The following is a 24612-nucleotide window of genomic DNA, read 5'->3' as shown; positions in this document are numbered from 1 at the left end:
TATAACAATACAACGCTGTCAACTCGTTGCTTCTCAGAATATCTCGTCTTATGTGGAAATCACTGCACTGACGAGCCCAGAAGATTACCGTAATTTTATGTTGTGCTAGAATGGCCTCCAATGACTTCGTAAAACATCTACGGCAATATCTACAACTATTTCCACACTTCGCAAGTTATTCTTCATATTGTCCTGTTATGGACTACAGTACAACGATGAAAAAAGTTCTTGAATCTTCTTTACACATTAAAACTGCTCCGATCGTAGAAAGTTTCTACGGCCATGATATTTTTTCTTTAATTTAGTGGCTTTCGATACGTACCCATGCAGCCGTCTCAACAGTAGACTGCCATCTATGGTGATACGAACGTTAAGACAACACAACACCCACTCCCTGAGCGGAGAAAAATCTCCGGTCTGGCCGGAATCGAACTCGGGCTCCTTCAGAAAGCAACCCGACACGCTTAGTGCGCAGCTACCGAGGCGGACAACCGTCATCGAATACCAGCAAAGAAAGATTGACATCAACAACCACTGTAAAGGTGTATGCTGATTTATGTCATTCTGTCATATTGTCATAATAATCTAAGGCACTTCTCTCCGTCTTAGCTGACTGAAGATAAATGGGTAGCTTTCCTTGAGAACCCCTAAACAGTATAAAGTAATAGATTTGAATTCTGTGACACAAGTCGGAACTCCCGGTGACCAACATATACTTTGATGCCTTCCTGCTACGTGTAGTTTTCACTAACTCAAAATCTCGACGGTCTGAATAAGACACAGAGGTACTTGGTTCGGTGTCAGAGGCACTGAGACTGTGAGAAAGTGACTTGTGCACTTCACCTTTACAAGAAAAAATGAAAAACCGTTATGATTTCCAATTACGCTTCGGCGTTCCGCATGAACACCGATTTTCAAACACCGATATATTCATATTCACCTATAAGGGAAGAAACGGCTGTTATAACAACTGAGCGTCAGAAACTATTGTTTTTAAATGAATATATTTAAAACTAATGAAATATCTGACGAATCTTAAATAAATATCGTCTGTGTGGAATGGAAGTAAATGAAATGACAGTCCAAAATAAAACAAACGCAGACATCGATATTAGAGTGTAAAGTAATAATCCGAAAAATTTCAAGAACGAAAATGAAAAACACTCGTCTGTACAACAGTTCGCCTATTGTGTAGAACTTCTGAACTGCTGGAATAAATGAATTAATGCCTACAGCATAGGTCCTGGGTTTCTTTCGGTTATGTAACTTAAAAAATAAAAATTACTCATGTTTCACGGGGGCGTAAATATTTTCTGTGCAATTAATAACCGTTGTTAGCAAATTACGAGCCTTTCAGAACAGTACACCATAGTATTTCTTGGTACTTGTAACGCGAATTCCGTAAGAGAAGTTTCGTTGTACCACATGCCCAACGCGGCTTTTACTTACTTCGTTGAAATACTTCGCTTTAATCACCTCTCCGAATTTTCGTAGTAGGCATTTACGGGAATCCACGGAATCCTAAGGTTTGACGAATATTTATGTAGTTGCCGTTAGACTATGGTTCAAATGGCTCTGAGCACTATGGGACTTAACAGCTGTGGTCATCAGTCCCCTAGAACTTAGAACTACTTAAACCTAACTAACCTAAGGACATCACACACATCCATGCCCGAGGCAGGATTCGAACCTGCGACCGTAGCAGTCGCGCGGTGCCGGACTGCGCGCCTAGAACCGCGAGACCACCGCGGCCGGCGTTAGACTAACATGGCTTCATTAAAGGGGAAAAAAATAAAACGCCAAGTTCTATTACATACATATACGATTTGAGGAACAGACGTACTAACAAATGTTACAGACTTCACTACCTTGCTAATATCTTTGCTCTTGGTATTTCTGTGAGTACATTACGTTTCTGGAGATTTGCATCACCTGCGAAATAAACACACACACACACACACACACACACACACACACACACACACACACACGAGCCAAGCGATAGAACAGAAGAAGGTACTGTAATTTTCAATAAGGCATTAGGAAATAATCTTCTTGTTCAGATCGTAATATTTGACACCAGAATATACAACGAATAAGTTGAAATGCATACGTACAGAATTCACAGAAAGTGTCAGTTATTTTGTACAGCGCTGTATGAGAATACATGAAAAGCTCGAGGTAATTTGGAATGAAACACGCTAATGCGACAGAAGCCCCAGCAGACTGCTATGTAGCCTGTGGAAAGGTACGTACAGTAATGACTCGTAAACTCTGTAAAAGGCAAGAACCACAAGATTTAACAACGTCGGAACTTCGTTCCAGGGGAACGTAACGTCTTTTGCGGAAATGTTCCCAACAGTCGAAGTGCCGACCGCTTTCAGTATTTAACTTTACGATCCGTTTCGATCTTTTGACTGTCATCATCAGCTCTCAATGTCACGGTAATAAAGGTATGAAGCCATCCATAAAACGGAATATTGTACGCTATAAGGATTGCTAAATAATTGTCAGAAAACTAAACCGAACGAAAATAAAGAGCCGAAAATCTTACACAATAAAAGCATGTGAAAGAATAGACAGTATGCTGCAGTACCTTCCTCAACTGTTATGTGGCGTTCCTTTTTCAGTTTAGTCGGTCACAGGCGGCTATCGGCGCGTTGCACTCACAGTGTTAGGTGATCCACCAGTTGACGCCGCTGAAGGCGATGTGCCAGTGGGGACAACAAGTGAAGCTGCCTCCGCGACAGATTGCGCATTGCGCCCTCCTGCGAGATAAGGCAGTTCGGGCTGGCTGACGTCCGTTGCGCCCGGCACCACCTAGCGCACGCTCACTAGATAAGTGTCGTGTCCACTCAGCGTTAAGGACGACAGTTCCGTGGAAACACTCTGCGCACTTACACACTATACAATAACTCGGGATAGGCAGAAGTCCAGTTCATCGAAGTATTCCTGAGGAATGTGCATAGTTAGACGAAGTTCATCAATCAGGTACTGAGTAAAGACGAGCCAAAGTACTAATTACCGGTAATAGACTACAATGGCCCACTTTCAACAAAGTAACAGGTTCCAGAGAGGTATCAATTATTTGACAGTCTTCAGCACTCAGCAGTTAAAGCACCAAACCATTGAACCAAAGGTATTCGATCACTGAGTAGTCCTAGTATTTTTATTTGTCACTTATCGCTTCTTGCATTCACAACTCTTGCTATGGGCCAAAACAGCTGGAAGTGCAGGCACATAGGCAGTCTTCAGGGCAGGCACATGGGCAGTCTTCACAAAAAAAAAAAAAAAAATCACATACCGCATGATGAGGTGAGGCGATCTTGGAGGCCAATGGTGCAATACGAGATATCTATGCCTTTATAGACAATCCATCGTTGAGGAAACTAATTGTTTTACGTGCAGATGTAACTGAATCGTATCTGTTGAAACGAATAACGCAAATCACTTCTTGTTGCCGTGTTATTGTTATCTCAGTCTGACGCACATTAAGTAATGACCCAGCGGGAGAACTAACAACCTATATCTTTGTACATAAGCTCTCTTGAGTTAGCTGCATCACGGAGACCCCAACAACGCGACCAGCAACTTGCAACTGGCGTCAAGGTAAACTTTTAGTTTCAATGCAGAGTTAAAATTCACCCCAGTTTTCAATCTTCATTTTGCTTTTCCAGGATTCTCTCTAATTCACTTAAGGCAAATAACTGGATGTCTCCTTTGCGAAGGACAGTCTATTTCCAGACTTGTTCTTGCCCAGCTCAAGTTACAATTTCAGTGACGTTTGTAATAGAACGTTAAAACGATTTATTCGGCCGTAAGTACCACGGTGAGCTTATAACCACTATGACGTCTTAAATTTTCTTTTTTCATTTAAGCCAGATGCTTTTTATAGCTGCATTGCGTATTTCACGGCTTTCATCTATCTGACGCCAGTTGTCAGATCGCCCTCGTTTGCGAGACTCCCAGACGTCACTACAACTCTTCTGAAGGTGTCTCGATTTGCCGGCCGATGTGGCCGTGCGGTTCTAGGCGCTTCAGTCTGGAACCGCGCGACCGCTACGGTCGCAGGTTCGAATCTTGCCTCGGGCATGGATGTGTGTGATGTCCTTAGGTTAGTTAGGTTTAAGTAGTTCTAGGTTCTAGGGGACTGATGACCTCAGAAGTTAAGTCCCATAGTGCTCAGAGCCATTTGAACCATTTGAACCTGCTAAGTCTCCCGAAATCCCACTACGTTGCGACTGCACTGTTCCATTAGTCAGCCTGTCAAGTCCTCTACTCGTCACTGGCCAATATAAATCCTGTTTCGTTGTTTTTTGTGAAGACCGAGTCTTTTTTATAAGTCTGACCTGGCGTAGTTCTTTCTAATTCCGCTAGGAATACAGATAATACAGATACGTACACTGGTTATTTGATAATGATGAAACTTTGTACTGATGGGGTAATACTTTTTGTCGCAAATGTTTCATGTGGCTTGGAAAGCTGTGTCCATTCTCCTGGCTCTTCCTTTCAAGGCTTCTTTATCTACCCTACTCGTGGTAATCCATTATCCATTCGTACCTGCAATAAGCCTTCTCAATAAAATTCTGTATGTAAGTAAAGTTGTAAAGTCTATTTAGAATTACCCCACATACAGGGTGGTCAGAAAAAGGCTGAACTGCTTGTACGGTTGTTGCAGGGTAGGTTATGCTGAGAAATAAATGTCACTCACTCACTCACTCACTGGTTATACCGGACTCGAGAGTCCATTACCGCAGCAGCGTATTTTCACCATCTGTCCCTTTCTTGGGCTATTTTCTTCCATTCAGCCTCAATACCTAGGCTCCTCAAATCATCCTTCACCCATTGTCCTCCCACATACGCCTCGGTCTCCCCACAGGACGTTTTCCTTCTAAGTGCCCTACCAGTAATCTGCGCGCTGCCCTGCCCTCATCCATTCGGGCTACGTGACTCGCCCATCGCAGCCTAAGTGATTTAATAATACTGATTATGTCAGGGCTTGAATAGAGTTCGTGAACCTCTTCATTATGTAGTTTTCGCCACTCTCCGCTAATGTCATCCCTTTTTGCTCCGAAAATGTTCCTCAAAATTTTGTTTTAAAATACGCGAAGCCGCTTTTTATTTTGCACAGTGAGAGACCAAGTCTCACATCCATACAGCATAACTGGTAGAATAATAGTTTTGTATATTCTAATCGTTAAATTCCTAGACAATATCCGTGATGAAAGTAATCTATTCAGTGAAAAGTAGCACGCCTTTCCCGCCCGTAATCTCTTCTTCAGTTCGGATTCGATCTGATCTCCCGAAGTGATGTCCACGCCTAGATACTTAAATGTGTTCACTTTTTTAAATTGCATGTCTCCAACTCTTAACATTTCCTGATCTACTGCTGTTGGCATTCTAGTAGTAACCAGGTATTTAGTTTTGTCTTCACTTATCCTTAGACCTACATCTTCACTAGCCTTGATTAACGCATTCGCATTTGCTGTTACAGATTCTTTCCTATCGATAATGATGTTTAGATCATCTGCATGCCTTAATATCTTAATATTTCCATTTAACTCCACACCCACTGAATTATCTGCTGCCATTCATACAATATATTCTAGGACTAAATTAAAAAGTAGCGGAGACAGGGCATCTCCCGGCTTAAGTCCGTTCTTTATTACAAATTCTTTTGACTCCAATTTCCCCACGCGTACTCTACCTTTTATTGTTTTTCAAAGTCGCCCCTATAGGTCTAACAAACTTCATTCGTATTCCAAGTTCCAAAAGAATTCAAGAAATAATTGTTACGAAAGAAATTCGATACCTTGCAGAAATTACTGACGTTCAACGATCAGAACGTAGCTAGCGCAAATTCAAGCGGCTCACCAGAGACTGTGTCGCCAAACGAGTACATTTTACCTGAAACCGAACAAGAGAACGACAAAAGAATTAGAGATGAGACGGTAGTAAGGATCGGACTCAAGCCAAAGGCAGAGCATTCTCATGTGCTATCACCTACGTTATGGGATCCACTGACACTAATTGTATCTGGCGGGTCGCTTGAATTTTCACGCGGACCTTTCTACTGGTTAACTTCAGTTCTAATTAACTCGAAAACGGCGCAACGTATCGAATTTGTTTCTCAGTAATTATTTCTCAGCACAACCTACCCCGCAGCACTCTTACAAGCTTTTCAGACAGTTTCTGGCCACCCGTACATGTACCGTGTGCCTCTCCTAAGAGACGTCAGAGGCATTTACTGTGTATTTCGGGAGACATTCGCTATTTCGATTTTGCACTGTGTAGCTGGAGTCAGCCCAGACAATTACTGAACGTCACGTTCTTCATGTGACGCCCAGTGTCAACAGACGATGTCGGTTTGTTTGCCATTGCAAACAAAATTATTTTTAAATCGAAATTTTAAGTGCTCATTCGATGGCGTGCTCCCACATTAGTCTGGCTCGATATTTGTTCCATCGCAATGTATTAAAAGGGACGGTAAAACACGAAGAATAACAGCAGTCCAGCAACGACTCAGTCGCGCTGCTTGCTTGGTGGAATCAGTGAGCGCGGGCCAGGTCAGCGGTGTCGTTGCTGGAGTACTGGCTACTCTTCGAGTTGTGTTGTCGTTGTTAATACGAGGGTTGCCCAGAAAGTACTGCATCGCGTTTTTTTCTCATCCGAAAACAGTGCTACGAATGCGAAACGTTACGTGCGTAAGTCTCCTGAGTGAACGCGCCAAGTTTCCGTCAGTTCCGAAAGATAGCGTAGCTGCAGAACAGTTTCAAAATGGCGTCTCTAGGTGTAGTACGTTGCGAGCAACGTGCCGTCATTGCAATTCTCACTGCAGAGAAAGAAACTGTGGGGAATATTCACAGACGCTTGTGCATAGTCTATGGAGCATCTGCTGTCGACAGAAGTACAGTTGGTCGCTGGGCACGGAGGGTGAGGTCATCAGAAGGCGGTTCGGCGGAGTTCCACCATTTGCAGCGGTCGGGGAGATTATCCATGGCTGTCACACCTGACATGTTGCAGGAAATTGATGTTATCATTCGCAAGGACAGACACATTACTACTCAGCATTTGGCGCTGCATCTTTCAATCAGCTAAGGAAGTGTGGATGCATATCCGCACTCTTGGATATTCTAAAGTGTGAGCAAGATGGGTCCCGTAGTGTCTAACGGTAGTACGCAAATCGCACTGAAAAAACATTTGTCTTGATTTGTTGCGACGTTTTGATGCTGTGGGGGAGGCCTTCTAGTCCCGGATTGTGACAGGTGATGAAACGTGTATTTACCATTTTGATCCCGAAACAAGTCGACAGTCTATGTAATAGCGCCATTCCCACTCCCCGCAGAAGAAAAAAAATCAAAGCAAATGTTTCCGCCGGTAAGGTCATGATAACTGTGTTGTGTGATAGTCAATGATGTTATGCCAAGAGGCGGTACCATTAATTCAGAAGCATATGTCAAGACATTAACAAAACTCAAGACTAGCTTCCGGCAACTTCGGCGCCACAGCAACCCAGGAGATGTTTTGCTGCAACACGATAACGCTCGGCCCCACCCAAGTCTGAGTGCTGCCGAACACATCGCGAAACAGAGTTGGACAATGTCACACCATCCTCCTTGCAGCCCCGACCTTGCCCCCTCGAACTTCAACTTGTTTGGACCACGAAAGGATGCCATTCCTGGCAGACATTTTGAGGACGATGAGGAGGTGACTCACACAGTGAAGCACTGGCTCCGCCACCAGAACAAGGATTGGTACTGACAGAGCATATACGCCCCTGTTTCGCGCTGGAGGAAGACCATAGAACGGAATAGAGATTACGTGGAAAAATAGCATATGTAGATAAAACACCATTATTTCGTCTGTATGTAATTCTCATTATGTTCAATAAAGAATTGTTGAAGAAAAAAATGCGGTGCATTACTTTCTGGGCAACCCTCCGACATTACGATAAAAGAACGCGTTCTGTCGAATGGCCACCTAAAATTTCGCCTTAAAAATCATTTTGTCTGTAACCGGAAACAAATCGACGCTTTCTGTCAACACTTGGCGCTTCATGAAAGACTTGATGAGCATTATTTGTTTGGGTTGACACCTGCTACACAACGCAAAACGAAATTGCAAATACCTACGGAAACAGCGGAGAAAATGCGCCTGACTTTTAAGAGAGACACCCGGTATGTACATTGACGAAAAAGAAAATCGCAACGCAGAAAAATAATCAGTTTCGGGAATACATGTTCAAGTGATTAACATTGTAAGATCACAGATGAGCGAGAGATAAGCCATTGGAAATAAGAACTGTTCGTATATTAATAATCAGTGTAAATGCCGGAACGTTAAATGCAGGTATGCACAAGTACCTGCGTTGTGTTGAACAGATGCTGGATGTCAGTTTGTGGGATGGACTAACATGCATATTGCACTTGGTCGGTCAGTACAGGAACGGTTAACCCTGTTTATGGATGATGCTGGAGTTGTTGTGCTGTGATGTCCCATATGTTCTCGATTGAAGACAGATCTGGTGATTGATAGGCCAAGGCAACATGCCGACACTCTGTAGAGGATGTTGGGCTACATCAGCGGTATGTGGGCTAGCGTTATCGTATTGGAAGCACCCCCTAGAATGCTGTCCATAAATGGCAGCACAATAGGCCGAATCACCAGACTGACGCATAAATTTACAACCAAGGTGCTTGGGATAACCACAAGAGTGCTCCTACTGTTAGACGGAGTCGCACTCCAGACCACAACTCCAGGCGCAGACAGGTTGGTCCCGGACGCTCAACTGACCTCCTGTTCAACACACGGCCGTCACTGGCTCCGAGGCAGGACCAGCTTTCACCAGAAAACACAACGGACCTCCGCCCTGCCTTCTAATGTGCTCTCGCTTGACACCACTGAAGCGCGGTGATTTGTTGTCAGTGGAATGTACGCTACACGATGTCTAGTGTGGAGCAGTCCTTGACGTAACCGATTTGTAACAGTTCGTTGTGACTGTGGTGCCAACTGCTACTCAAATTGCTGCTGCAGATGCAGTGCGATACGCCAGAGCCATACGCCGAACACCAGTGGTCTTCCCTCTCGGTAGTGCCACGTGGCCTATCGGAGCCCGATCTTCCTGCGACCGTACCACATTCTCGCGACCGATGTCATGTACGGTCACTACATTTCTGCCAAGTGTTTCTGTAGTATCGTAGAAGGAACATCCAGCTTCTCATAGCCCTACTACACGACACCATGCAAACTCAGTGAGGTGTTGATAATGGCGTTTTTGTCGCCTGAAAGATATTCTTGACCAACATCAAATCATCACGTCCAAAGTCAAAGGTAACTAACGCTGAAGACCGTTACAGCGTATATTTAAAGCGAACCTGAATTCCATTTGCTATTAGCGCTACCCTTACGCGACCGACGTGAAATTTATCATCTTTTGTACGTAGAAACACGCCTACCAACTTTCGTTTATGTCACACAACTACAGTGAAACCTCTTTATAACGTTCCTCCATCTAATGTTTTCCGCTATGTTACTTTCGTTTTTTTTTTTCGGTCCCGACTAAATGCCCATATAAATTTTCCTCTGTACTGCGTTTCCTCTATATTACAATTCCCTCCATGTAACGCTCATATTTTTGGAACCCTGGTCAATATTTACCTCGTTATAACATTTAAGTGACTGGATGTAGACGCATCGTTTTCCGTTATGTGGATACACAGTTTGCCCCGGCTCGGAAAGCCCGCGCTCAGCGTGTTTCATATGTCAGCGGCAAAACCCGGTCACGTGACATGTGACGCACATTCTGCTTGCGATCTTTTTGGCGGCATTTCAGTCGATGCTATGTATTCGTAGAGTGTTGTGTGAGCTGAGCAACAAATATTTCGTGTGTCTAGTGAGAGTGTGTCTTCGATTCTTCGATATAACCTTTTTTTTTTTTTTTTAAGCTTTCATCACTGGACATGAGTGAAAACCGGAAGAACATTTCTCTGGAAGAGGAGGTTTCTGTTATTAAAAAAATGGAGGCGTCTCCCGGTGTGAGTCGCGTGGAGCTAGCGAAGCAATTTGAACTGGCCCCCTCAACACTCAACACTATTATGAAAAAGAGATTGTCGATAATGGGTGGGTTTGAGAGTTGTGGAAATTCGAAACGTAAGCGTTTGAAACCATCGGTTTACGACGAAATGGGGGAAGTTTTATTAACTTGGTTTCAGCAAGCACGTGCTGCAAACATTCCTATAAACGGAACTATTTTGAAGGAGAAGGCGCTTCAAATATCACTGCAGTTAGGAATGGAAAATTTTAAGGCGTCCAATGGATGGATTGATAAATTTCGACAGCGTAGTGGTGTTGTATACAAAGCGGAATGTGGAGAAAGTAAAAGTGTGGACGAACCAACTGTAGCTGATACATGGCTACAAACTGCGTGACATTTATAACGCTGACGAAACCGGTACGTTTTTTTAATTTAATGCCGGATAAGACATTTACTTTTCGTGGGGACGATTGCCATGGCGGTAATATCATTTTACAGTGTTGTGAAAATTTAAAATGTCATCTGTGGTACCTTTTGTCAAAGCTGATTAGTGGTATCCCGATCTTCAGTAATGTCCTATAATTATTATTTGGAAGCCTTCCTGTTTATAGTGTTTTCCTCTCTACAGCGTTCAGAATTTGTGGTCCCTTGAAAAACGTTATATAGAGGTTTCACTGTACTCCTTTTCCGTCAGTGTATACAACGCAACTGCCAATCCTGATACGCCAAAAGATCTCGTGGCAAAACTTATAGGTAGTACGTCTAAGAGGCAGTATCAGGACGGATGTTCGCAAGCACGTTCAAGTTACCGCACTGGCGCCTTTACCGTGCTTAGAGAAGCAAATGGCAGCACGTCTCGGGAGAGTACTGGTTATACTAACACGCAGGCTCGGAGCTGGCAGCTGATTAGCGGTGTGAAATCTCGCTGCACGGAGGCACCGGCTCGTCTCCTGTGCTCCGCCCGGCGTCAGCCATTTGTATTCAGAGGCTGAGACGGTGCAGTACAGTCACGGTGTGCTGCAGCGGAAATGCGCCGACCGCCAGCTGCCAGCCGCCGCCGCCAGCTGCCCGCGCCAGCTGCATTGCTAAACGGGAAGGCGGGACCACCCACGCACAGCGCATCCCACCCAACGCGGCGCGGCGCGGCGTTGCGCTGCCGCAGGCTGGCTCTGCTTGTTAACCAGCAGACGTCACTCTACTCGTCCCATAGTAATCACCCTTGTTAACCGTTACGCTCCTGGTTATAAATGAGAAGAGTGGAGATACAGTAGAGAGACAGGCTATCCTGCATTATCTACTTATACACCCCGTAAGCCACGTTACGGTGTGTGGTGGAGGGTACTTCTAGTACTGCTACCTGTTCACCCCTTCCTTGTCCCATTCGCGAGTGACACGTGGTAAGAACGAGTGCCGGTAAGCTTCCGAGTAAGCTCTAATTTCTCTGATTTTTCTCGTCTTGATCATTTCGCGGCACGTATGTGGATGGATTTAATTTGTTGCCCGATACTTCTTTGAACATACGCTCTAGGAATTTCAACAGTAAACTTTTCCAATGAAGCACAACGATTCTGTTATAGGCTCTGCCCCTGAAATTTCTTGAGCAGTTTCGCAATACGCTCACACTTACTAAACGAATTCGCCCTTCTTCGCTGTATCTATCACTACTACTAATCCAACTTCGTCCCATACTGATCAGCAACACTCAAGATTCGGTCGAACAAGTGTTCTGTAAACCACTTTTTTCGCGGATGAATTACATGTCCTTAAGAGTCTCCCAATCAATCCCAGCCGATCTGCTTTTCCTATTTTTTGTTTCTTGCGATCATTGCAGTTTAGGCTCCTAGTAATTTTACGGTAATTACTGTTCGCAGTGATTCGTTGACAACAGTGCGTATTCAGAAGAAGAAGGGGGAAAAATGGTTCAAATGCCTCTAAGCACTATGGGACTTAATATCTGAGGTCATCAGTCCCTAGACTTACAACTACTTAAACCTAACTAACCTAAGGACATCACACACATCCATGCCCGAGGCAGGATTCGAACCTGCGACCGTAGCAGCAGCGCGGTTCCGGACTGAAGCGCCTAGAACCGCTCGGCCACAGCGGCCGGCAAGGGGAAAAAGCAAGACCGTGTAAAAAAAGAAAAAAAGAAGGAGACGCCGATATTGAGACGCTAGCAATCGCACCTAACGGCTACTGTTGTACAACTTTTATTTTATATAATGAACGACGCAAGTGAAAACAAATTACAAGTACAATAAGAGAAATAGGCTAGTAAACATCCATATAAAGTGTACCAGATGACAAGACTTAGCAACAGCCATAGATTAATAGAGAACATACTTAGCTACTTACCCTTAATCTAAATTCTGTGCTAAGGAGAAAGTAACGAAGAAGGAATGAAGGTTAGAATTTAACGTCCCATCGGCGACGAGATCATTTATATAGAGAAAACTGTTCTGATGGGCAAGAATATGGGAGCTAACCGGTCGTGTTCTTCCTATGGAAACGATCGAATGATCGCCTTTACTGATTTTTACGTAAATAAGAGTGGCCGAAAGAAAATTTGAACGCCGTTCCTTCTAAATGCGATCGAGGCGCCTGTAACTCAAGGAAGTGTCAAGTGACTTGGCAGAAGCAGTCTTTCCTTTTTCAGGAAAACTACCTTGTCAGAAGGTTACCACAATACACTGTATCAATAGCATGCAACCAGTTGGTGAAATGTAGCCCGTTTTCAACATAAATGAATGCTCGTAAATATCTGAAAATCCACGATAAATGTCTTCGAGTATGTGGGTGTGGGGAAGGTGGTTGCCACAGAGAAGCGTAAGGAATAAGACCAAAAGCTTTTCGTCGTTGTAGGCTCAAATCAAGTTACACTAACGCGTAACGAGATGAAATAAGAGTTGCAAAATTGCTCAAGCATTTGCTTTGCAGTGCGAGATTGTTACAGAAACCGGGTCAAGCAACATATCATTTTCTCCAAATTAAATGCCGTGAAATATGTAGAGAGGTAACAAGCATTCGTCCCGCGCATTATCAATGAATGATATAAAAATGGAGGATATTTATTCTGTTACAACGTCTAACAATGGCCACACAGAGTACTTTGACTTGCTATGAACAGTGACGTAGATGCTGTAAAAAGAAAAATGACGACTACAGAAGCACGAAAATTAGGGAGGATACTGAAATGACACAATTATGCTATCTAGGAAGTAAAGTTAAGCTATAGTGTCTGTTTCAGGTACACATGGGAACAAAACGATGAAGAAGACTTTCTTCAGAAAAATATCTCTACAAGTCAGAATTATTGGTAGGTAACCGTTTATGAACTCTACCTCGCGATAATGTCGACTGAGAACTTCGTCAAAATGTGTAAATGGTACTGCCTACGAAGAGAGGATACTTTAATTCCCTAAACCTTTTGTTCTGTCCTACTGGTTTTGGGTTCAGCTTCGCATCAGTTACATGTTTTGAAGTAAGTCTAATTTTTTTGAAGAAAGCGGTTCTGTAAGGCATTTGCGAGAGAGTGAATTAAGGAATAACCTACTGCGCACATTCACCCTAAGAAAAAAGAAATGGATTATTTATTCATGAGAAAGAGCTTCACAAATTGAGCGAGTCAATAACACGTTGATTGATTGATTGATTGACTGATTTTAACAGGAGAGCTAAAACAACTTAGGTGTAACCCGCCACTGCCCGCACCGAAACTAGGTTTATTGTGCGGTATCGCTCCCTGTATATCTAGTAAAGCCAACCAGTGCCCTTAAATAGTGCAAGGAGTCCCGCTGTCAGTTTTTTGTTAGACACAATTTCTTCAGGTCTAGTTGTACCGAAGATTCTGTATCTTTTACTCTCCAATGCCATGCATTCAAAGATTAGGTGTGATGCAGTTTCTTCACCCTCATCACAGATCCTACATTTAGGGTCCTCTTCCATTATATCGATTGTGTGTGGGTGTTTCTTGAAGTTCCCATGGCCGGTCATGAGTCCAGTCATGAGTTTGATCTCTTTCCTGTTCAATCCCAGGATTACTGAGCTTCTTTTAAAACATGGCTTGGGCATGATTACCTTCCCATGTTTTTGTTTATGGACCTCGGTCCAATATCCTACGTGCTGTTTCCTAAGCCAGTTCCGTAGTTCTAATTTGATCATAGCCTTGGTGATTGTCAAGACAGGTTCCGGTCCTATAAATGGAGTTGTTGCCCCCATCCTAGCCAATCTATCGGCTTGTTCATTGCCACAGATCCATGAGTGGCCGAGGACCCACACTAGGTACACACTATTGCTTCCCCCCCAGCTCCACCAGAGCCCTGTGGCAATCTGCAACAATCTTAGATCTTGTTGCAGGAGCTGCCAATGATTTCAGGGCTACCTGGCTGTCTGAATAGATGTAGATGCTACGGTCATTGTAGCACCTACTCATATTCTCCTCCACACACGCCCTGATTGCAGTTACTTCGGCTTGCAATACAGAGGCCAGTTTCCCTAGAGAGATGCTGCTCTCCCAATAACACGTTGGTCCACTTCTTGTTCGTATATGGAAGCAGTCATTCAGCTTGGCATTGATTAATAGAGTTCTTGGATATCCTCCTGAGGAAGACGTGTTAACTGGTCAAAATTCCCGAGATGTTGGAGAACCCTGCCCGTAATGCTCCAAACATGCTCAAATGTGAGGAGAGATCCGGCGACCCTGCTAGCCACGGGAGAGTTTGGCAAGCACAAAAGCGAGCAGAAGAAACTGTCGCTGTGTACGAGAGGGCATTTTGTTGCTGAAATGTAAGCCCAGGATGGCTTACCATGAAGGGCAACATAAGGGGACGTAGAATATCGTCGACGTCGGTGTGCTGCTGATGACAACCAAAGGGGTCCTGCTATGAAAGAAATGGCACCACAGACCATCACTCCTGGCTGTCGGTCGTATGATGGGCGACAGAAAGATGGTATCCCACCACTGTCCGGGGCGTCTCCAGACACGTCTTCACTGGTCATCGGGGCTCAGTTCGAAGCGGGGCATCTCCGGACACGGGTTCGGCCTGCAGTGTCATTGACTGGAGTACAATTGACTTCAGTGATGAGTCCGGATCCGAACTGACGCCAGTGACATAAAAGGACCCCTTTGGCTGTCATCTGGGGCGCGCTTACAGCACAGAGGTGGTTGTTGTTGTTGTTGTTGTTGTATTCATTCCTGAGACTGGTTTGATGCAGGTCTCCATGCTACTCTATCCTGTGCAAGTTTCTTCATCTCCCAGTACTTACTGCAACCTACATCTTTCTGAATCTGCTTAGTGTATTCATCTCTTGGACTCCCTCTACGATTTTTACCCTCCACGCTGCCCTCCAATACTAAATTGGTGATCCCTTGATGCCTCAGAACATGTCCTACCAACCGATCCCTTCTTCTAGTCAAGTTGTGCCACAAATTTCTCTTCTCAATTCTATTCAATACCTCTTCATTAGTTGTGTGGTCTACCCATCTAATCTTCAGAATTCTTCGGTAGCACCATATTTCAAAAGCTTCTATTCTCTTCTTGTCGGAACTATTTATCGTCCATGTTTCACTTCCATACATGGCTACACTCCATACAAATACTTTCAGAAATGACTTCCTGACACTTAAATCTATACTCGATGTTAACAAATTTCTTTTCTTCAGCAACGCTTTCCTTGCCATTGTCAGTCTATATTTTATATCTTCTCTACTTCGACCATCATCAGTTATTTTGCTCCCCAAAGAGAAAACTCCTTTACTACTTTAAGTGTCTCATTTCCTAATCTAATTCCCTCACCATCACCCGACTTAATTCGACTACATTCCATTATCCTCGTTTTACTTTTGTTGATGTTCATCTTATATCCTCCTTTCAAGGCCCTGTCCATTCCGTTCAACTGCTCTTCCAAGTACTTTGCTGTCTCTGACAGAATTACAATGTCATCGGCGTTCCTCAAAGTTTTTATTTCTTCTCCATGGACTTTAATACCTACCCCGAATTTTTCTTTTGTTTAATTTACTGCTTGCTCAATATACAGATTGAATAACATCGGGGAGACGCTTCAACCCTGTCTCACTCTCTTCCCAACCACTGCTTCCCTTTCATACCCCTAGACTCTTATAACTGCCATCTGGTTTCTGTACAAATTCGAAATAGCCTTTCACTCCCTGTATTTTGCCCCTGCCACCTTTAGAATTTGAAAGAGCATTCAAGTCAACATTGTCAAAAGCTTTCTCTAAGTCTGCAAATGCTAGAAACATAGGTTTGCCTTTTCTTAATCTTTCTTCTAAGATAAGTCGTAAGGTCAGTATTGCCTCACGTGTCCCAACATTTCTACCGAATCCAAACTGATCTTTCCCGAGGTCGGCTTCTACCAGTTTTTCCATTCGTCTCTTAAGAATTAGCGTTAGTATTTTGCAGCTGTGTCTTATTAAACTGATAGTTCGGTATTTTCACATCTGTCAACACATGCTTTCTTTGGGATTGGAATTATTATATTCTTCTTGAAATCTGAGGGTATTTCGCCTATCTCATACATCTTGCTTACCAGATGGTATAGTTTTGTCAGGACTGACTCTCCGAAGGCCGTCAGTAGTTCCAATGGGATGTTGTCTACTCCCGGGGCCTTGTTTTGACTCAGGTCTTTCAGTGCTCTGTCAAACTCTTCACGCAGTCTCGTATCTCCCATTTCATCTTCATCTACGTCCTCTTCCATTTCCATAGAGGTATGTCGGCTATATTCTACGCCCCGTTTTGTTGCTCTTCATGGCAAGCCATCCTGAGCTTATATTTCAGCGAGATAATTCCCGCTTGCACACGGCGAGAGTTTCTTCCGCTTGTCTTCGTGTTTGCCAAACCCTACGTCGGCCAGCAAGGTCGCCGGATCTCTCCCAAATAAAGAAGGTTTGGAGCATTATGAGCAGGGCACTTCAACCAGCTAGGGATTTTGACAATCTAACGCGCTCATTGGACATAATTTGGCACGATATCGGTCAGGAAGATATCCAACAAACCTATCAATCAAAGCGAAGAGCAATAACTGCTTGTATAAGGGCCAGAGGTGGAAAAACGCGTTACTGACTTGCTCAATTCTTGAAGCCCTTTGTCTTGAATAATTCACCGAATTTTCTGAAATTGTTATCATTTATTTGCCTGCATATGTACATTTCGTCTACAAATTTCCGTCCCATTAGGATAATTCCTTCGTCGTGCATCCTTTCTTTCTGAGAGTTTATTTATAGGTAAACAGCTTGTATGGCTTTTACCAGTTACTGTGAATCAAAGAACTCTGTTTCCTTTAAAAGTAGCGTCATCTTATATGATTGTTACTGTTATGTAAACAGGAACATCTGAAAGTGAATCGTGAGTGTTGGTGGTAAGTTCCTGTGGGCCCAAACTGCTGAGTTCATCGGTCCCTAGGCTTACATACTACTTACTCTAAATTAAATTAACTTACCCTAAAGACAACACATACACCCATGCCCAAGGGAGGACTAGAACCTCCGACGGGGGGGAGCCGCGCGAACCGTGGGAAGGCGCCTCAGACCGAGCGGCTACCTCGCGCGGCTGAATCGTGAGTGTCATACCTCTGGACCGTCATATTATACCATATTTTTGCAAACGGTACAGCACAGCTTCAGTGTATTTAAAGACTAGCATCATGAATCCACCAAAAGCTGCCGTAATATGTAATTGTTTGCAGGTAACCAGATTCGGTCAAGTGACCATTTTCATGTCATAGAGAACATTACGTCAAATTAAAGGAAGGATCCTTGACCTGAAGTGCACAATAATTATCAGTTGCTGCATCTTTCACTTGTTCGTACATTTTTCTGTTAGTGAGTAAGTCTGCAGTCAGAGAGTCTATTGCACCAATCCGCGCACTGTCTCACCAAAGCGGTGCAAGGGCTGAAAAGATAACCACCGACGAAAGAATAGGTACATCGCCTCGGTCGAGCGTCAACATACGCGGCAGTCACACACCATCCTCCCACCACTCGAACTTGAGCTTCGTCTCTAGTGTCCACAACGTCGACGGGTCGTCAAGTCCTAAGCTTTCGTCCCTGCTTCCATCGGTGCAAGCACCACTGTTATCTAGAGGAACATTTCTGTTTATATCTACTGCTCTTGGCCCCAGTTACATGTTTGAACGCTTCCTGACTCGTATTAAACTGACAAACTTTATGAAGCATCAACTCTTCCTGTTTACAAATTTCACCCTAATCGTCTTCGTGTGGATATTTACTTAACTATGGCGTACGTGTTACATGAGATGTGATAGTGCCACAGCCTGCAGCGGCTGTGTGAGCTAGAGCGGACACACTGCTGTCTTTGTTGTGCACTATGGACTTCAGCCTACTCGTGGGCACATGCGAGGCCTCCCTCGCGCCTGCGGGAGTTAAAGATAAACTCCGGGACCCCACTTGTCGAGAGGAAGCACGCCGCCTGGAATCTCGTGCGCCCACTACGGCCTGCATGACGATGACAGCAACAGCACACACACACACACACACACATACAAACACACACACACACACGTCACTTATGTGCGTTAAGAAAAAAATGTGAATGCATCGCCGTCAGGCGCATACTTACACGTGATGAAGACCTTATGGTTCCGACAATAGTTTGTTTGCTCCGTGGCCATAGAAGGAGCAGAGCTAATGGAATGCTTTATTACAGTGGTCTGATCATAAAACGGAGTTATTTTCATAGTGACATGGATTATTTAAAACAGTTAAAACTGTAAACAGAATAAATGTATCGTGAAAATGATATTGATGTCATCATGTCCTACACTTTAAGATGACGAGATCGAAATTCTATAGTATCACTATCACTAACCTTCTTTGAACGGCAGCATCTGTTTCAAGAAATATTGTATCATTCTGAATTACACGAAAAGGTACCGAATAAGCCAGCAGTGACAACAAAAAGTAGATCATAGATGTGGTCACTGTTTAAATGCATATGCAATCAGAATGAAAAGTTTTGTAATTTGCACTTGTAGAAACTAGAAGAAAATGAAATGAGAAGGGCTTGAAAAGCAAAACTTAAATGAATACGCTAGCAATGCCGAAACCTGGAGAAGCCACATTGGTAACTAGTAAATTTCCAGTGAAACTTCTGAAGCAGTATGCACTGTGGTTGAGATTTTATTTGTGCTGAAAATGTAAGAACAGAACAAATGACTGAAGTCTATTAACTTTGATGAAATCAAAAAGAATGTTGATTTCTGCAGTTCGTCGGATCATCCTATTAGGAATCTACGAGGACCTGTTGAAAAGTAACGCTCCGAAGATTTTATGAGCAAAAAGATTTTTAAATAAAACAAACGCTATTAACATTCTACATCTTTATTTTTCATGTCTACATATATATTTCTCGACAAAGTCACCCTGGCGGCGAACACAGTGTAATATTTCTAGCTTATTCAGCCATCATATTAGGCTCCAGGAAGCTATTCCCAGGGCAGTGGAGATGCAAAATGGATAGAGATGACGCAATGTGGGATGGGGTACCGGTGACAAATGTTAGATTCGGTACCAGTCCCGTGAGAAAGACCGCCTGCATGATGTGCATGATGCTGCTGCTCTGTGATTGGCCGCCGTGTTCGGCGGTAGGGCGCCAAAACGTTAAACTTTAGTTGCTATTATTAATTAAACCTGTCATCCAAATTACTTCATTTTTTTAAATAAACATCTCTCAACAGCCAGCTATCAATCAGTCATTTCAAAATTATTAAAATCGAAGTATTACTAAAACAAAAGACTGACGATATTACTGCCGATGCACTTCGGTGCCGGCCGAAGTGGCCGCGCGGTTCTGGCGCTGCAGTCTGGAACCGCGAGACCGCTACGGTCGCAGGTTCGAATCCTGCCTCGGGCATGGATGTGTGTGATGTCCTTAGGTTAGTTAGGTTTAACTAGTTCTAAGTTCTAGGGGACTAATGACCTCAGCAGTTGAGTCCCATAGCGCTCAGAGCCATTTGAACCATTTTTTTGCACTTCGGTGGCGTTCGGGTCACGCCTTGCTGGCTTGGCGCGCGAAGTGTCTCGGGCAGTCCGGCTCTCCAGTTATGACCGTTCCAGTAGACAGACATGTTGTCTATTATAGCAGTATTTGTTTCATGCAATTTTATTTACTACAGTTCAGACCGTCGCTAGGTACAGACATGTTGTCTGTAATAGTAGTATTTGATTCATGTAATTTTATTCTCCAGTTCTGACGGTTCCAGTAGACACACATGTTGTCTGTGGCAGGATGTATTTCATGTTATTTTAGCCAGATATAATGACTGTGGAAAGATATGTTCAATACGTTGTGATCAAGAATAATTTCTCGTGTCTATATCAATAAAAACGCGAGTGGCATCCCAAATGAGTTATAGTTTATTCGTAGCAGCAGTTCCTTGCGAAGTTAATTTCAGCCTCAAGAAAAAGAATCCACGACCTGCGTGCTGTTTTCTGCGCTGGGGACATCATCATCACGAAGACAGCAGATTAGTGAAGTGTACAAGAACTTATGTATTCCACACGGGGCAATGGAAACAACTAGGCACCTCACGTGTACTGCATGTACAGTACAAATGTGCTCAGTGACACGTCATCTGCAGTAATGCAGAGGAGGTGAAGATGGATGAAAGTATTAACACTATCTCACTTTTATTCCTGTTTTCTTGCCGTAACAGTTCTCCCAACAAGAAACCAGTTTGTTACGACCGTCACTGTAGAACGTATGACTTTGTTGACGGAGCCGCAAGCTCACCCCTGCTTGCACCGCTTCATCTCTACCACATTAAAGTCCACGAATGTGTTCTTTAAGTTTTGTAAATATACAGAAATCGGATGGGGCCGAGTAGGGATGTATGGAGGGTGACCGACGACAGTGAACCCAAGGCGTCGGATAGCTGCAGATGTCGTAGCGTTCGTGTGTGGTCTGGTACTGTCATGCTGAAGGAGTGGGTGCTGTATGTGTGGACGAACTCTTCGAGTTCGAAACTCGATTACAGCACGCTGTTTCTTACGCACCGACATAGTTACGTTACAAACCGTCTTGTTATGTGCTACAATTCGGAGCCCTCAAGCGGCAGAGTGCAGAAAATATGCAGTCTTGAAGAATAAAAAAGTGGAATATAAATAAGGTTTGTTTTATTTAAAGCGCTAGGGGTTTTCATATAAAAAATTCGGAGGCATTACTTTTCAGCACGCCCTCGTATTTTCGTGATTTTATTTTCGCTGCTCAATTAAACTGCTGAGTGACAGTCTTTTAACCAGCGAAAATAGGTGTGTTGCGGTTACTGGAATAAAATTCCGGATGATCGCTGTCACATTATGAATGATACGCAGCGACAGACAGAGTACAATAGGAGAGAAGGGGAAGATGTGATTAGCTCACACTGCACCTCGCGTGCTGGAAATTCTTATACATCGGTGTATTATCGCAGGTGAGCAGTAATGGAGCTCTGACTATTAATTTTTTGTTCACTTTTGAAAAGGCATTTGACTTACTGCTAGTTCCATTAATGCATAAAAAAGGACTTTTACACAGATATCTATGTGCAGTTATTACGGCATTTAATTTTATCAAGGCAGCAGAAAAAACACTGCTGTGGTAGACGTACATTTGAAACCAACAACCGCGCCCCATTCGAGCTCGCACCTTGCGATCTACCGCATCACGATGCTATTCCAGAAAGCATAGACACCGGAAGGAGAAATTTATGTACACTACTGGCCATTAAAATTGCTACACCAGGAAGAAATGCAGATGATAAACGGGTATTCATTGGACAAATATAATATACTAGAACTGACATATGATTACATTTTCACGCAATTTGGGTGCATAGATCCTGAGAAATCAGTACCCAGAACAACCACCTCTGGCCGTAATAATGGCCTTGATACGCCTGGGCATTGAGTCAAACAGAGCTTGGATTGCGTGTACAGGTACAGCTGCCCATGCAGCTTCAACACGATACCACAGTTCATCAAGAGTAGTGACTGCCGTATTGTGGCGAGCCAGTTGCTCGGCCACCAATGACCAGACGTTTTCAATTGGTGAGAGATCTGGAGAATGTGCTGGCCAGAACAGCAGTCGAACATTTTCTGTATCCAGAAAGGCCCGTACAGGACCTGCAACATGCGGTCGTGCATTATCCTCCTGAAATGTAGAGTTTCGCAGGGATCGAATGAAGGGTAGAGCCGCGGATCGTAACACATCTGAAATGTAACGTCTACTGTTCAAAGTGCTGTCAGTGCTAACAGCAGGTGACCGAGACGTGTAACCAATGGCACCCCATTCCATCACGCCGGATGCGACCATCATGATGCTGTAAACAGAACCCGAATTCATCCGAAAAAATGACGTTTTGGCATTCGTGCACCCAGGTTCGTCGTTGAGTATACCATCGCACGCGCTCCTGTCTGTGATGCAGCGCCAAGGGTAACCGCAGCCATGGTCTCCGAGCTGATAGTCCATGCTGCTGCAAACGTCGTCGAACTGTTCGTACAGATGGTTGTTGTCTCGCAAACGTCCCCATCTGTTGACTTAGGGATCCAGACATGGCTGCACGATCCGTTACAGCCATACGGGTAAGATGCCAGTCATCTGGACTGCTAGTGATACGAGGCCGTTGGGATCCAGCACGGCGTTCTGTATTACCCTCACGTTCCCACCATTCCATATTCTGCTAACAGTCATTGGATCTCGACCAACGCGAGCAGCAATGTCGCAATACGATAAACCGCAATCGCGATAGGCTACAATCCGACCTTTATCAAAGTCAGAAACGTGATGGTACGCATTTCCCCTCCTTACACGAAGCATCACAACAACGTTTCACCAAGCAACGCCGGTCAACTGCTGTTTGTGTCTAAGAAATTGGCTGGAAACTCTCCTCATGTCAGGACGTTGTAGGTGTCGCCACCGGCGCCAACCTTGTGTGAATGCTCTGAAAAGCTAATCATTTGCATATCATAGCATCTTCTTCCTATCGGTTAAATTTCGCGTCTGTAGCAGGTCATCTTCGTGGTGTAGCAATTTTAATGGCCAGTAGTGTAACACGGTGACGAAAAATCACATTGAATCTTCGGCAGTTATTGGAAATGTCACAATTACTCAACAGTGTTTTTCTGTCGACAGGATGAAATATGAAGGCAGCGTTATCGAATTATTTACCACACTGTTCTGACAGCAACTGATGTTCTTCTTCCTGTTGCTAGCCAAGGGTGCAATAAAAGTACAGGATGCTTGCGCATTCGGACGGATAACGCGTCGATTTTTCTCGGACTCCTTTCTGTTTACAGCTTGCGATTACCGAACCGTGACGCAGGCTGTAGGAGGAGGTTCCCGTAAAATTTGCAGTGTCTTTTTGACTACGGTGCGCACCTTTGCTCGGAGAAGGAATCGTTGAGAGCCGGCTCGGGAAAAGCGCACACACAAAAACAAGAACTGACTCCGAGATGTGCTGTGTGTTTCTCTAGCAGGCCCAGGAAACGAGAGAAAGAGAGCGGAAAAAAAGGAACCAACAAACGAAAATTACGGTGTTTGTCCTGGGGCGGTTCAGGGAGGCAACAGAAACATACGTACGGAAAGGGGAGGACACAGAGGAATGGGGAACAAAATAAAAGTTGGCCGTATCTTAACTTTGCGAGCGGTGCTGGGAGGCGCAGGCGGTTTGCGACAGGGCTTTAGCGCTCGCGGAAAGAGGAGGGCGCGTGTCGGGTACGGCCGGTGTGTGTGCCAGGCGGAGCCAGAGGCAGAGGTGGAGGTGGAGCCACGACAGAGGCAGCGGGAGCTGATTACCACGGCCGCCGCCGCCGCTTTGAGGGGCGAGCAGATCGGGATGCGAGCGGGTCGCATTATTAGCCGAGGCGGGAGCAGCGGACAATGGCGCGCGGCCGAGTGCGCACTTCCGGCCGCGATCACAGCGGCGCGGCCTTTGACGGGGCGCCGCCGCCTTTGTCATATCAACAAGAAAGCCCCTCGAGGGCGCGGGCCCCGCCGCTCGTGTATTCGAGCCCCAGCGAGGGCGCAGCCACGAGTGGGCGGGACGGCGCTCGGCACTGCTCGTAATCGTGACGAGCAGCTCGAGAGCTCAGCCCCGCCAGTCGGCGCGCGCGCGTGCATGCATTGCGTGCTACGCCCCTGCGTACCGTCACAAGTCTACTGTTCGACGCTCCCCGCGCGTACTCGTAGCTCTCCCGGTAAGCTGGGTTTCCGAAGTGGCCGCGCCCGAGATGCATGTGCGAGAAATACCGGGTGATGAAAAAGTCAGTATACATTTGAAAACTGAATAAATCACGGAATAATGTAGATAGAGAGGTACAAATTCACACACATGCTTGGAATGACATGGGGTTTTATTAGAACCAAAAAATACAAAAGTTCAAAAACTGTCCGACTGATGGCACTTCATCTTATCAGAATAGCAATAATTAGCGTAACGAAGTAAGACAAAGCAAAGATGATATTCTTTACAGGAAATGCTCAATATGTCCACCATCATTCCTCAACAATAGCTGTAGCAGAGAAATAATGTTGTGAACAGCACTGTAAAGCATGTCCCGAGCTATG

At 44.5% G+C, this 24612-nt stretch overlaps 1 protein-coding gene across 4 annotated transcripts in view; it reads right to left on the bottom strand.

Moving 5' to 3' along the window:
* The window catches only part of LOC126412820 (superoxide dismutase [Cu-Zn]-like), a 349180-nt gene that overhangs the window by 108232 nt on the left and 216336 nt on the right, over positions 1 to 24612 (bottom strand). The window contains exon 1 of one of the 4 annotated variants that reach the window (XM_050082676.1): positions 2671 to 2776. The exons of 2 other annotated variants lie outside the window; for them this stretch is intronic. The gene's annotated coding sequence lies outside the window, so the exon portion shown is untranslated. Of the gene's footprint in view, positions 1 to 2596; positions 2777 to 24612 lie in introns of those variants that run through there. One more of the 4 variants, XM_050082638.1, reaches the window with a different exon arrangement.

The sequence above is a fragment of the Schistocerca serialis genome, chromosome 1 (genome assembly GCF_023864345.2).
Source record: "Schistocerca serialis cubense isolate TAMUIC-IGC-003099 chromosome 1, iqSchSeri2.2, whole genome shotgun sequence".
In the NCBI taxonomy this organism is placed as follows: Eukaryota; Metazoa; Arthropoda; class Insecta; order Orthoptera; family Acrididae; genus Schistocerca; species Schistocerca serialis.
This window is presented reverse-complemented; position numbering and strand designations above follow the sequence as displayed.